The sequence below is a fragment of the Mustela lutreola genome, chromosome 14, assembly GCF_030435805.1.
Source record: "Mustela lutreola isolate mMusLut2 chromosome 14, mMusLut2.pri, whole genome shotgun sequence".
NCBI lineage: Eukaryota > Metazoa > Chordata > Mammalia > Carnivora > Mustelidae > Mustela > Mustela lutreola.
This window is the reverse complement of record NC_081303.1, coordinates 34,295,174-34,309,541: the sequence shown is the minus strand read 5'-3', so window position 1 is coordinate 34,309,541 and position 14,368 is coordinate 34,295,174. Positions and strand designations below refer to the sequence as shown.

Genomic DNA, 14,368 nt, shown 5'->3' with positions numbered 1-14,368 from the left:
AGGGGAGAGGGAATAGGGAGAGGGAGAAAGAATCTCAAGCAGACTCCATGCTGAGTGCAGAACCCAATATGGGGCTCCATATCACGACCCCAAGATCATGATTTGAACCCAAATCAAGAGTTGGATGCCTATCTGAGGCACCCAGGCAGCCCAGTAGGGCCCACCTTTCAAAGGGATGACAGGTATTAAGCAAAACCTTCCACCATCCTCACAACAGCATGAAGGAATGCCTACACAAGCTTGGAGTTAGCAAGAAGATGGATCTCTATTCCTTGCCCAAAACAATCTCCTGATTGGACTAAACAATCAAATGGTCATGTTTTACAGTTCAGTTTAAGTTTAAGGAAAGGGCAGGGGAAATAAATTGCTGATCATCTTTCAGAGAGAACAGCCCAATTTGTAGAACAATATCTAATTAGCTAAAAGAGAAGCTCAAATCATGTATCTTGAAGAGCTTAGCTTCGGGGCAAATTTTAATGCTTAGCAAGCAAGCCAGCCAAGAAGCAGAGATCCCACTGGAACTGATTTCTGGACCGCAGGAGTGGAAAATAAAAGGGAGAGCTTTCCATGTAAGGAGAAGTGGTTTGGGTGACCTGTGCATGCAGTGATGTTCAGGGTCAATGAAATGAGGCTGATTCTGTTTTGCACCCTTGAACTATAGCTGTTAGAAGGAGGCTTGTAGGGACCTCACGTGTTAGTCACTACAGTGGCCCCTAGTGGCGATACCGGCACACTACAGGTGCGCTGGAGGGCAGCTTGGAGTCAGCTGTGGGGGAGGGAGGTCTGAGCAAGTGGACCTCCTTGAACACCCTGGTCAACAGATCATCTTCGAAGCATCCTGTTTTAGGAAGAGGTCGTCAGGGTTTAGTAGATCTGTGAACTCCTAGCACAGGGACTGTCCAGCTTGCTGCCACACGATGGTCAAAGTTTGCTCCCGCATAAGGTAGTTTAGAACAAGGGCACTGCCTACTTCAGACACAGTTGCAGCAGGGAGTAACAATACATTTCTATAGAAATTGTACTAGAGAAGGTGTGTTTTATTTCTATTTAATTCTTGCAAGAAACTTTAAGAGAAAGGCAGATTGTTATAGATCAGACAGATCACTATTTTGCATAAAAGGAAACCACACTCAGTAAGATCGCACAGCTTCCACAGGTCAGTTGAACTCAAGTTTTGAGACCCCAAGTCAAGTGCTCCCTGCACTTGGCTCAACAAGGAATAACATGTATACAGTTTACAGGAGTTATATCTATCCATACAGCAGGGAATTAATTGATGTCTGTATTTTCTTACAAGCATCCCAAAGGTTAAAGTTACCTCAAAAAGTTCTATGTTCAAATTACACATCTTTATCCTCCAAACTGGTTTTCTAAAGTAGCTGCAGGAAAGCTCTAAACTTTCATCTGCAGCACGTCCTAGAGCCTGACAGAATTCTTAAACCCACATATTCTTAGTGGTCACAGTTATGTGTCAGGGGACAAGTGGAAGTGAGCTCCTTCCCTCTCCCTGTTACATTGGGAGCACCCATGATGATGTCCTGGCTCCCAAGCCTTTTTCTCCACCTGGTCTCTGCAGCAACCTGCCTGTCTGCGTTCCTTTAACCACTCTAATTGGCTGACTTTCTCATTTTATGAGATCAGCACAAAATTTTGTTGTGCTTTAGCTCATTCTTAAATAGTCTGTTTTTTTTTTCTTAATTGATTTAACTCCTTAAAGGGGCCAGAACTCACAATTTTTTCCCCCCAGTATCCAGGATGTTCCCAACAGAACATCTTCCCCCAAGCCTCAAATTATAACAAATATACCTATAAGGGATGCCTGGGTGGCTCAGTCAGTTAAGCTTCTGACTTTAGCTCAGGTCATGATCTCAGGGTCCTGGGATCAAGTCTCACATTGGGTTCCTTGCTCGGTAGGGAGCCTGCTTATCCCTCTGCCTGCCTCTTTCTCTCATTCTGACAAATAAATAAATAAAATCTTTAAAAACAAACAATAAGCAAAACAAAAAATCAAATACATCTATAAAACCAAACCAAACCAAACTTTAGAATAGGTAAGTAAATGATGTTTTACGATTTTCTTCAACTTGATGATTATTTAATATTTAAGTTATTGATACTTTCAAAAGGTTCAAACACATTTAGTTGTCTTAAAGGTAAACCTATGAAAAACAAATATAGTAATTGAGATGGCCTGCCCTGGAGACCTTTTAAGATACCTGAAAGAATGTCATATAAAAAAAGGAATTCATGTTTTTTTAAGTCAGAAAATGGGAATAAAATCAACTTAAGAAAAAAGTGGATTTAAGTGGTGTCAAAAGTTTGGAGAGATGAAGCTCCCAGACTATACCCTGGGAAAGGAAGGGCTGTGTTTTCATCTTTTTGGGCCCCCACACTGGGCTGGTTGGTGGAGGAGCTCACCAGATGTGTTCAGGTCTGGTGCATGGTTGCTGGGTACACTTGTCTTACCTTTGACAAGTTGGGAGGCCACCTGGTTGTTTCTTGATTTGATTTAATCTGTGGCATTATTGGAAAATCAATCAATAAACATTTTGCCTGCGTAGAATATCAGGAGCAACAACTGGGATTTTTACCTCCTGGGCACTTGGAGAAGACACATCTACCATAGAACCACTCTTCTCAACCCCTCTCCGGCCCTCAGTATTACCAGAGTTTTGCCTCCCACTACAAGTCCTCGATAGATCATTATTCCTTTTCATCAGATGAGAGGAGGCAGAGGCTCACTAATTCCCAAATGGGGACTTTATTAAAATTCAGATTCCCGAGTCCTGTGGCAGATGAACTAAGTCAGAATGTTGAGGGATAGCAGGGGATCAGTGTCTTACCAGATCTCCCCAGATGAATCTGAAGAGCAGCTAGATTTGAACCCCACTCTTTCTCTGGTACATTTTCCTCTTCTCAGAGAGGCCAAGAGGTGGAATTGGTAAGCTAGACTATGTCCCTGAGGGGCCTGGTGGTCTGCTTTCTCTACTTAGGTCCTGTGCTCTAGTGACTCTAGACAGAATGTCTTGGTCTGTCTGTCTCTCCTGCCCTCCCTTATTTCCTTCTCTCTCTTTCCTTTTCTGTCTTTCTCAGTAGGTATGTCTTTTTATTTTTTATTTTAAAGATTTATTTATTTATGAGAAAAAGAGAGAGAGAGACCATGAGGGAACATGGGGGAAGGGAGAACACCTTAAGCAGACTCACCTGGAGAAAAAAGCCCAACATGGTGCTCCATCTCATAACCCTGAGATCATGACCTGAGTTGAAATCAAGAGTCAGACACTTAACTGACTGAGCCACCCATGTGCCCCCAGTAGGCATGTCTTGAGCAGACTGGTCCCACGATTTAGACAGGGTGGCACAGTAAAGTGAGGGAATAAGAGATTCTGTTTATTCTTGAGTTTAAACCTTGTGTTCCAGTTTTCCTATTAAATTCTGCTTTGAGAGTTCTTAGACCTTGGCTTAGCTAATAATAAAGAATGTACTGATTCTTACTCTGCTGGGCTCCTTGTGCATATACTGTGATTTCATATATTCATAGGACATTGTCGGGACAGATTTTAGGCATCCCTAGCTCTCTGGATGTTATACCATCTAATATCATCAGAAACTCACCTTTCACCCTAACATAGATCATTTCAGTAATTTTTCTGAAGGCAGAAATTTTAGGACCAAGAGCAAAACTGGAAGGCTTTTGTTTCCTTTTGTACAGTAACTGGGGCCTGGCCTGACAAAGAGGCTTTGTTGTTGTTGTTGTTGTTTAAACACAAGCTGTGGTGACTGCCAGGTTAAGAGGAAAGCAATGCCTAGTGATCAGTACACTGAAGTGTCTCGTGGTTAAGTGTGTCTAGATGTAATTGTGAGATCAACAGGACTGAGGCACTCACTGGAAGAATTGCTCAGAAATTGGTTTGTGTTGGGCATCTGAAGGCTGAGTGTGGAGTGGAGTGAAGCGAGCTACGTGACACACAGCACAATCAGATTACCCTCAGCCAGCTGGGAGTGAAGGGAGAGACTTTTCGGTCCCTGCCCTGTTTCTTACTTGTTTTGTGTTCTTGTATGTAGTCTTTAAAATGGCCAGAGTTGATGGATTTGGAGAGCATCTGCCTCCTGCCCTCTCTTCTGGCCTTAGCATCAGGACCAAAGCCATGATGCCAGGATTTCCCTCTGAGGACAGCCTGTGCACATCAATGTGTAACTACACAGCAAAGTGTGCTATTCCACAGAAGTACAGGTGACTGACTGCCTCTGGTCACCAGCGCTTAGGCTGTTCTTCCCAGAAGTGGGTTTCTGCTTGCAGGTTTGTAGAGGGCAGTTTGAGGTCATGGACAGGGCAAAGTTACTTGTTCAACCCACATGGGCTGTGAAAACCTCACTTTAGCCTCTTTAATCGCATCTTCTAATTCATTTACCTGTTTATTCTTTTATGTATTTATTCAACAAACATATGGGGGGCATCTGTTGGGTTCTGAATACTGGTCTAAGAGATAATATAAAAAAATGAAAGGATACAATCCCACCTTTCAGATTGCTCACACTCTGGTGGGAGAAACAGACAATTATAACCCCAAGTTCTAAGTGCTCTGGTAAAGAGAGAAACAGAGGGAACTATTAAAAATGTGGAGGTGGGCATGTGGTGAAATTTGGTGCTGATGAGGGTAGGGGGAGCGGCAGAGCTTGGCATGGGACAGGATTAGCAAGTGCTAATCAGAAAGCACTTCTTATTTTAGGAAGTTAGAAGTAATCTGTAGAAGTTAGCTACAGACTGGTGGGGGAAGGGTGTCCCAAGTCAGCACAAAAAGCATGGCCTATTTTGGGAAACTGCAGAGTTAGCCCGAAGCTGGGTTGGGTGGGTAAAGGAGAGCCTCAGGAAGGTAAGCAGGGTCGGGATCATTCCATTTAAGGAGTTAAACCTTCTCAGGCAGGCTACAGAATGAAGAGGTCACTGATAGACTTTAAGCTCAAGTTTTAGAAAGATTATTCTTCCTGTGGGGTGGAGAATGAATTCGATGGGGGTAAGATTGGAGGTAAGACCCATTCATGAGAGAGTCTGGGTGGAGAGGTGACAAAAACTTTTAAGGATGTAATAGGAATGGAGAATCAGCTGAACAATAGACAATTTGGATGGTTTTATTTGAAGCATTTCTGAGGAAGGTTCTCAAGTTCTGTAGACCACCTGCCTTCTGCCCACCATGGGTAAACGCAATAACCTTCTGAATCTTCCTTTCAAAGATCAACTGAAGATACGGTGATAGAGAAATGTTCTGACATAATTTGCCTTATTTCTTGGATTCATTTATATCAGGAGACCCAGTTCTAAGGCACATTAGCTGATCAGACTGGCAGCTGTCTGCCTGGCCCCTCCCTCTGGCTCTTGATTGGACATGGCAGGGAGAGGGTTGGGTCATGGTAATACTTCCTGCCTTGTCTTTTCCTGCCATTCTGACCCTAATTATATTCACTATCCATTTTTTGGAAGAGTGATCTTTTTTTTATACTGTAGATGTGATCCTATCTCATCCTATCTCTCCCTTGCCAAAAACCCTCCAATGGCTTCTTCAATACAATGGCTCCAATATCAATGACTTCTTGCAATTAGAGAAAATCAGAAAGCCTTACCTTGGCCTACAAAGCCCTATATGCTCTGGCAATGCCTTGTATTTCCCACCCTGGCTGGCTCTTTTCTAGTCTGCTGAACATGTCAAACTTATTCCTCCTTTGGGGTATGGTAATTACTCCTACTATGTCTGGAATGCTCCTCTTGTGTGATTCACTCTGATCATTCAAGTCCTGGCTCAAATGTCTCAGCTCAAAAGGAGGCCTTTCCTGATCATCCTAGTTGAGGCCAGAGTCTATGGTAGTGGAAGGAAGTGACAATCAGAAAATGCTTCCTCCCATACAAATTGTCCTAGAAGTTAGCTCTTTGTATCTATCCCTTTTCCATTAGTTTTTTTTTTTTAATAATATTATCACTATTTGAATTTACCCCATTTCCTTCCTTTGTCTATTCCCAATTGCCTCATCCCTTTGACTATAAGTTTCAGGGGGGAGGGCATCTGGCTCATCTTATTCAGCATTTTATCCTCAGAACTTAGAACAGTGTTTGACCCATGGTAGATGCTCAATCAATATTTATTAAATGTACCATACTTTGTGATCTATATCCACCCCTATGATTATAAAAAGAGAAATTAAAATTAGATTTTCTGAAAACATTTGGGACAATGCAATTAAAAACTGGCCAAATGGAATCCTGTGTATAGTGACATATAAAGTCCTTCTATAACATTCACAGTGTTGTCCTACAACCTATGGCAGACAGTTTGATGTTTGGTGAAATTTACTGCCCCTATCCAATAAAGTGATCACATATTCCTGTCCTCCTGAATAGTATAAACAATTATGTGTAAATAAATTTAAAAACTTAGATGAACTGGGCCATTTCCTTGACAATCACCATCTACCAAAAGTCACTCAAGATGAATGGTTAACCTGAATAATATCATAACTATTAAAGACATTGGATCTGTAGTTAGGACCCTTAGAAAAAGAACCTTCAGGCCTGGATGGCTTCATTATTGATTCTAGCAAACACTTTAAAAAGGAATATCACCAATTTTACACAATCTCTTCCAGAAAATGGAAGTGGAGGGAATATTTCCAACCTATTCAATAAGGCCAGTCTTTCCTGATACAAAAAACTGACAAAAACAGTACAAAAAGAGAAAGAGAGAGTAGGTTAGAAAAGAGTTTTGAAGACCTGTTTTTGCTTCTCCCCCATATTGTCATGGACTAATCATTACCTACCTTTTCACATGTACTTTGTTCTTCTCTAATATACCCATATTAGACATAGCAATTGATAACTCCAAAGGCACATGAGCCCACAGGCCAGAGTATCCGTCATTAGAGAGTAAGACTAACAAGAAAGAAAGACCACAAGCACCGTGACATCCATCACCTGACGCAGAATTATTAGAATAGAGGGTCCAAGATTAAATTAAGCCTGATATGTCACTTTTTTAAGGAAGTAAGGAAGGATATTAACAATATTAAAAAAGAACAAAAATTATGAATAGTTAGTAGAGTTATTAGACATGAACAATGTAATAGTTGAAGGTAAGAACACAACGGATGAGATGAATGGGGGATTCAGATTCAGCTGAACACAAATAAGTGAATTGGATGATCAGACTGAGGAACTTTCTGAAAAGACTAAAAGTCAAGATAAAAGAAAACATAAAGACAAAGTTAAGAGATTTGGAGGAGAGAATATACATTCCAACATCTAGCTAAAGAAGTGCTAAAAGGGGAAATAAAAACAAAGAAATGTTTAAAGAAATAATGAAGATAAATGTCTCAGAATTAAAGATAAAACACCTCTGATTTACAGGGCTTTCAGAGTGTCAGACTGAGGATAAAAAGAAAAACAAACCGCAAAACATATAGTGAAGTGGAAGACTGTAAAAAAGAAAGAAAACATTCTGAAAGCTTCTAGAAAGAGTAGCCCACCTCCAGGGGGAACACAGATCAGACTGACATCAGAATTCTCAGTGGCAACATTGAATATAAAAAGACAATTGAATACTTTAAAATACAAAGGAAACAAGTATTTGAACCTGGCATTTTATACCTCTGATCACACTGCAGTTCAAATGTGAGAGTATGATTAAAAAATGCTCTAGGCATATGAGATTTCACGAGGATTTGCCTTACAAAATCCTTTATGGAAAATCTAGAGTAAGAACACAATTCAGAAGAGTAACAAATGCTAAAGTTCTAAAAAGTAAGAGTGATTAAATACTTGAGTAAAATGTCTTATTTTTGCCTTAAATAAAAGACTACCATAAGAGAAGAGGAAAAAAAAAAAAGAAAGCCAATTTATAGCAAACCACAGCCCAAATCTTAGCTGGGTTTGTGGGGGGGAAGGTGAGTGAAGGGGTTCGGGGAGCCCAGAGGGGTTTGAGAACATGCTCAAGTACCTGGATTGCTGTAGGGAGACCTACTGATCTATTTAAGAAATCAGTAGGGACAAAGAAACATGAACATGGATCTTCAGTCCAAAAGCTGGTTCTTTGAAAATATTAGTATTAATAAGACTGATTAGGAAATAGAGAAACTGACAAAAATAAAATGAAAAAGGAAAAAGAGCTGCAGATAGAGTAAAGATTAAAATCTCTTGAAGAATTTTATCCTATTAAAATTTAAGACTCAGGCAAAATAAATTCCTAGACGGTTAGAAAGAGTGACAACTGGTGCAAGAAGAAACCAAGACCTTGGCTAGAAATCAAGACCTTGGCCAAGACCTTGGTAGAAGTACCAGTCAAACATCTTACGTTCCTAAAACAAAGAGAAACAACCAAAACAACAACAAATATCCCCAGGTCGTTTTAGTAATGAGTTCTGCTGAAAGTTATTCCAGAAAGAGTACAAAAAATCATGAACACTGCCCAGATTTTTCTTTTAGATGAAGCTAGTGAAACGCGAATTTCAAAAAACTCAGTAAGGAGGTATATACATAAGAAAACATCTATAGGTCAATGTCACTTATGATTGTAGATGTAAATAGGCTAAAAGAAATTTTAGCTAATCAAACCCAGCCATGCATTAAAAAAAATCACATTCAGTGAAGTTTCTCCTAGGAATGTAAAGAAATGTATATAAAACAAAATCTATGTACTTCATCTCATTATTAAGATAAAGGATAAACATTATATAATTAACTCAACCAATGCAGAAAAAAGCCATTGGATAATGTTTAGCAACAAAGTTTATCATAAAAACTCTTAGCTTCAAATAGGAGAAAATTCTGTGACTTAAATGTTTTAAACTTCAAATCTAAGTGAATATTATCCTGGTTTATTTAAGATTAGCCAATTACACATTTATTTTATTTTAAAAAAGCTTAAATAACTGTTTCTTTTCCCCATCAAAAGGAGGTCTAAAAATGAGGACTTAGCAAAAAGTATGCAACATGAAGCTGCCACTAAGCATTCTTTTTAAGAATGAGAATGAGTCAAAGTTACCTAGTACCACTGTTCAGCTGAACATAGTTCTTGAGGTCCCAGCTAAAGTGACAGGGAAAGAAAATTAAATAAATCAGAAGCATAAGGATTATAAATACATAGATAAAAACCATCATTATTTGTAAATGATATAAAATATTTACCTAAAAATAATAGATAATTTGTGTTAATAAAAGAGCTCAGCAGGATTGCTGGGTATAGGATCAATATACAAAAATATACAAAAATCCATAGCATTTTCCCATATCAGCAATAACCAACTAGAAAATAATTTTTAAAGTTCGATACAGTCATCAAGCAATAAGAAATTATAAAATGTTTAGAAATGAGCCAAGAGCATAACATTATAGAGAAATACTTAGAGTCCTATGAAAGAACACAAAGATGATTTGAATAAAAGAAGAGATACATTTTTAGAAGGGATGACTTAGTATTCTAAAGATGTCAGTTGTCCCCAAATTACTTTATACATTTATTGCAATTCCAGTCTAAATTCAAGTTGAGATTTCTTTTGGGGAACATGATAAACTTGTTCTATGAAAAACAAAGGTCACCAAAGAGATATGTCAAATTCAAAAAAGAAAAGTGAGGTAAAACAATTCTTTGTTTTATCAGTTATGGAGAGATTAATGTTAAGATATTAAGTAACAGATATGAAAACACAATGTAGTGTTGGCAAAAGAACAGATAAATAGACCATGGACTACAATATGAGTTCAGAGTTCGGAGATACATTCATGTATATATGGGAGCTTAATAAACAGTAAAACACCACAAATTAATGGAGAATAGATGGATTATTTAGTAAATGATGTTGAGGAAATTGGCTCACATACAAAGACAAAGAAAACTGCATCCTAACTTAATACTATAATATTGAAAATAGACTAAATATAAGAAAAATCTAGAAAGCTAATAAAGGTATGTATAGAAGAGTATCTTTGTGTCCCACAGGCAGGGAAAGCCATAAAGACTTCAGAAGCTCCAATAATGATAGCTATTACTTATTTAGCACAGGAAGTCTGATAGAAAGATAGACGATGTGAACAGACAATTTACAGCAAAAGGCAACCTGAAAGGCGAACAAGCGTAGATGAGATGTATAAACTCAAACTTGGTATTATTTAAAGAAATTCATCTAGAAAATGAAATATCAATTATGCCTATTAGACTATCAGAAGTTACAAAGTTGGGTCATGTCATGTCATTAGGAAACAGGTGCTTTCCTGCCCTGTTGTAGGGGTTGTAGACTAGAATAGCCATCTCAAAGAGCAATACTCTATTAAACAGTGGAAACACATACCCATGACCCAGTCATTCCTCTTCTGGGTGTATATCCCAAAGGTATTGCCTCACTGACCCACAAGTGGACACATACAAGGTACTCTCGGCAACACCATTTTTAGTGTGGGAGGTTCGAGACAGTCTGATGTCCATCTTGGGAGGTTAAAATGATGGGTGAACAGCATGCAGTATTTTGTAACAATTGGAAGCAAAAGACTGGATGCACATACAACATGGGTGGCTCTTAAAACTAGCATTGAGTAGAAAACAGGGGAACAAGGGATGAGTTATCTAGCCCAATACCATTTACATACCTTTAAAATATTTCTACTCAAAACTTTTCCAAGAACACATTTTTCAAAAACACATAGGAATAAGAGGGCCCTGATTCAACACCTCAGAATGGTTGCATGTAGAAGGCAGAAGAGATGAGCCTAGGAGGAAATGAATGTACAGGTACAGAGAGAGATCTTGCTGGAGATTGACACTGGTGATGGGAGATAAACCGAACGGTATGGTTGATTCAGATGGTTCCTCTAAGACCCACCCAGCTATCCCCATTGGACTTATGGAATGATTTGTTCACATGCAGTGCTTAGTGTCCTGCCTCCTTCCACCCAATCAGATATTAAGGGAAGGAGAAGGTGGACTTCTCCTTTGGGGCAGGGTGTTGCTTGTTTCCATGAAGCCAGCAGTCCAAATGTTTCTAAGTAGTGGAGCAGAGAGAAGCCCTCTGTTTCCCTACTTTGGTCGAGGCGGAAGTGTGGCATATGTAAGAATAGAAAGCGGTGGACAGTGGTCACTGGGCTTCCCAAGTGATAATTATGTGGATTTGCATGATCCACATCTGTCGTCCCAGGACCCAGGATTTGCCAATCTTTGCTAACTTTTACAGCTTCAAAAACTGTAGCTTGTGTTAGAGTAGACTCCCAGAGTTTTTGTGAAAAGCTCCAGAGAGCAGCTCAGCCTAGATGTGGGATAGGACTGGAGCAAAGGCAATAAAGAAAACTTCTCATTACTCATCTCTGGGCACCTCCACAAATGATTGTCTTCGCTTAACCTCAAGGTCAAGACAACCTATTTTATAGTGTTCACTGTCTCTGAGGACAAGCTTTAGTGAGCTCTTGTTTGCTTCTTATAGTATTAAAAGAGACAATGAAACCTGCCTCTCAGAAGATCATTTCACCAAGTCTCTGTTGCTCTACGGGGAATATTTGTTTCCTCATTTATATTCATGTCTCTGAAAGACAAGTAGACCTTGAATGAAATTTCAGGCGACAGTAAATTATAAATAATGTATCCATATTTTTTCTCTTCCGTACTACTTGTATTTAATTCCCCCCAGAGTCTTGTGCAAACACCAAAGACAAGAGGACAGGAAGCTATTAACATGATGGAAAGAATGAAATGGGTTTATGCTATATGGCAGGAAGGCAACAAGGGAAGATATCTTGATCAAAGAAAAGTTTTTGAGGTTTTGTGGAAGTGAGTTCTGTTCTTTTAGTTCTCTCTTTCTTTCTCTCTTATTTTTAAAAACACCGAAACTCTTTTCCAGACCATTAAGTAGACATCTGCTTGAAACGTGTCTCTTATTTTGGTTCACCAAAGGCAAGAAGAGGTTTTGTCGGTGGATGGAGGCCACTCAGGGGCCCCGCTCTAGGCTCTTTTGTTCCATAAGACCGGGCATAAAAAATGCGTAGAACAATCAGCTGAGATCAGCCCATCCTAAGAATAGGATGCTGCTAAGTGGAAAGCTCAGGTACTGTCAATGAAGTCACAAAGGATGCTGGTTACTAGAATGAAATTAGCCTCTAAATCCATCAGCCCTGATTTGCTGTCACGTAGGATGCTCTGGTGTTTTTTTCAGACGTCTTGCTCTGCAGGAATAATTCATGGGGTTCAGACTGGCAGCACTCCAATCTTTCAAGGAAGTGAAATGACTCTGCTCTCCATTTTTGTTTCTGTCTCCTCCTCCACTTCCTCCTTTTCCCTCTTCTCCTTCTCCCTTTCTTCTTTTTAGGCAAAGAGGGGCCCACAGATGGAGCGTGCAGGTGAACAAAGTGGCTCCCCTGTGTGTGTGTCATGTGGGGGGTGGCAGTGAGGGTCCCATTAGAGAGGCAGGGAGAGGATGGCCTGGGATGTGTTTAGTGTCAGGGCAGGCAGCATCGGGTTCAAGGCACAGCCTCTGTGACCACTCGTCCCAGAGGATACCTAATCTTGAGGGATCTTTAGGTGATCTCTGAAGATGACAGGAGAGTCCTGGTGTGAGTGTCGCCCATCCTGTACCCTGGAGACCCCTTCTCTTGGACTCCTCAAGGCGTCTGGATCAAGCCACTCATCAGGCAAACCCGAATCTTTGCCTTCCTGAGAACATCCTGATTCCCACATTTAGGAAGCTCGCACTCTTGTATTCTTTTCCTCCATTTGCTTTTGGCAGGGGAGTTGGAGGGCAGGGGCTAGGAAAGGTGGGGGAGGGGCATGGCACAGGCAGTGAAGACTCACTAATGTTGACACGTATAGGCTTAGTGTAATTTGTTCCCGGAAATTTACATTTGGGATGGGAGAAAGAACCTGAAATTAGAGGGACTTTGGGCAGGAAGAACCTCTTTGCCTGTCCCATACCTGTGATGGATGTTGAAAATCTCTTATAGCTTTTTTGTTTTTTTTCCCACCAGAAACCCCTCTTCCATGCTTTACAGCTGGAACTATTCTACTCAACCAGCATTTATTACGTCCGTTATTTGTCAGGCTTTGTGCAAGGTACTTTCCTGTGCTTTACTTCTGTCCACAAACTTCTCGTTCTGCAACTGGTCATTTCAGTGGGTTCTGATAAATCTCTAAGACAAAACTAGCAGAGTGTGGTATGCATCAGTGACTTAAATTTAAACTTGAGCTTTATAGTCAAACTTGGCAAAAGCTTCCAAACATGGATATACCTTTGCTCCACTGGCCTCTCTTACACAAAGCTGCCACAGGGGTATACAAGAGTTTGGGTCTGGAATCCCAAATCCCGCTGGAGCCTCAGTGAGATCCAATGAGCATAGGGTTAACAATTCAAGGAAATCTGGAGAGGAGGCCAGTGTAGTAGTGGCTTTGTTTGGTGAACAGTGCAGAGAGACCATTAGGATCTGGCTAGGTGTTTGTTTCTTTGTCTTTATGAAACAGCCAGTGGCGGACAGAGAAGCTGGTAGAGTGGGATAGCCCAGGTAGATCTGGAGCAAGGCACAGTTGCCAGATACTGCAGAAACCTAAGGCATATTGTCATACACAACCACTAGCTGCGGCATTGCTAGCGTGGGAATTAAAACTTATACTACACTGAGCAAGCATTGAAATCAATGCATTAGGGGGATGATTTAGACCTAATAAATATGCAAATTGGGAGCTCTGTTTATGTTTCTGTCATCTGTGTCTTTTTTATGGGAAAGAAATTCTTAATTCAGTGAAAGGCTCCAATCCATGGGTCTTTGGGTGATAGCTTGAAAAGGAGGACCATGGAAGACCCTTTAACCGGTGAATATGCAAGGAAGGGCTTGGACATGGGAGGGTAGCACCTTGACACTGAGATAAGCCACTCCGTGAAAGAGCATGGAGGGTGAGTGTAATTGACGTCAGCTCCATAGAGGGATCAGTGTTGTCCAAGTTCCACTTGGTCAAGACCTTAGATTCATGTCTGGTGATGTGACTGAGGCTTATTTTTGTTTTTTAATTAAAAAATTGTTTTTCTGAATAATGTACTCATTGTAGACACTTTGTAAGATATTGAAAATATAAAAAAGGAGGGAAAAGAGGACTCATTCATAACCTCACTACCCTAAAGGTCTACTGGTAACATTTTGGTGTATTTGATCCATTGTCCTGCTTTGTCATTTAGAACAAGTCTGCAGAGAGAGGCACCTGGGTAGAGATGGGGGATCTTCTGTCACCTTCTTCATGATTGGGGGGAATGGGCTCTGGGACAAGGCAGGATTCCAGTCATCCTGGTATGCTGGGATGGCAGGAAGACATACATCGAGGGATAAAGGGATATGCTTACACTTGCCCCACAAATGTGCATA

At 40.3% G+C, this 14,368-nt stretch overlaps 1 protein-coding gene across 1 annotated transcript in view; it reads right to left on the bottom strand.

Annotated features, from left to right (window-relative positions):
- Positions 1-14,368, bottom strand: part of TNR (tenascin R) — a 396,641-nt gene that overhangs the window by 14,724 nt on the left and 367,549 nt on the right. The gene's annotated exons all lie outside the window — the stretch shown is intronic.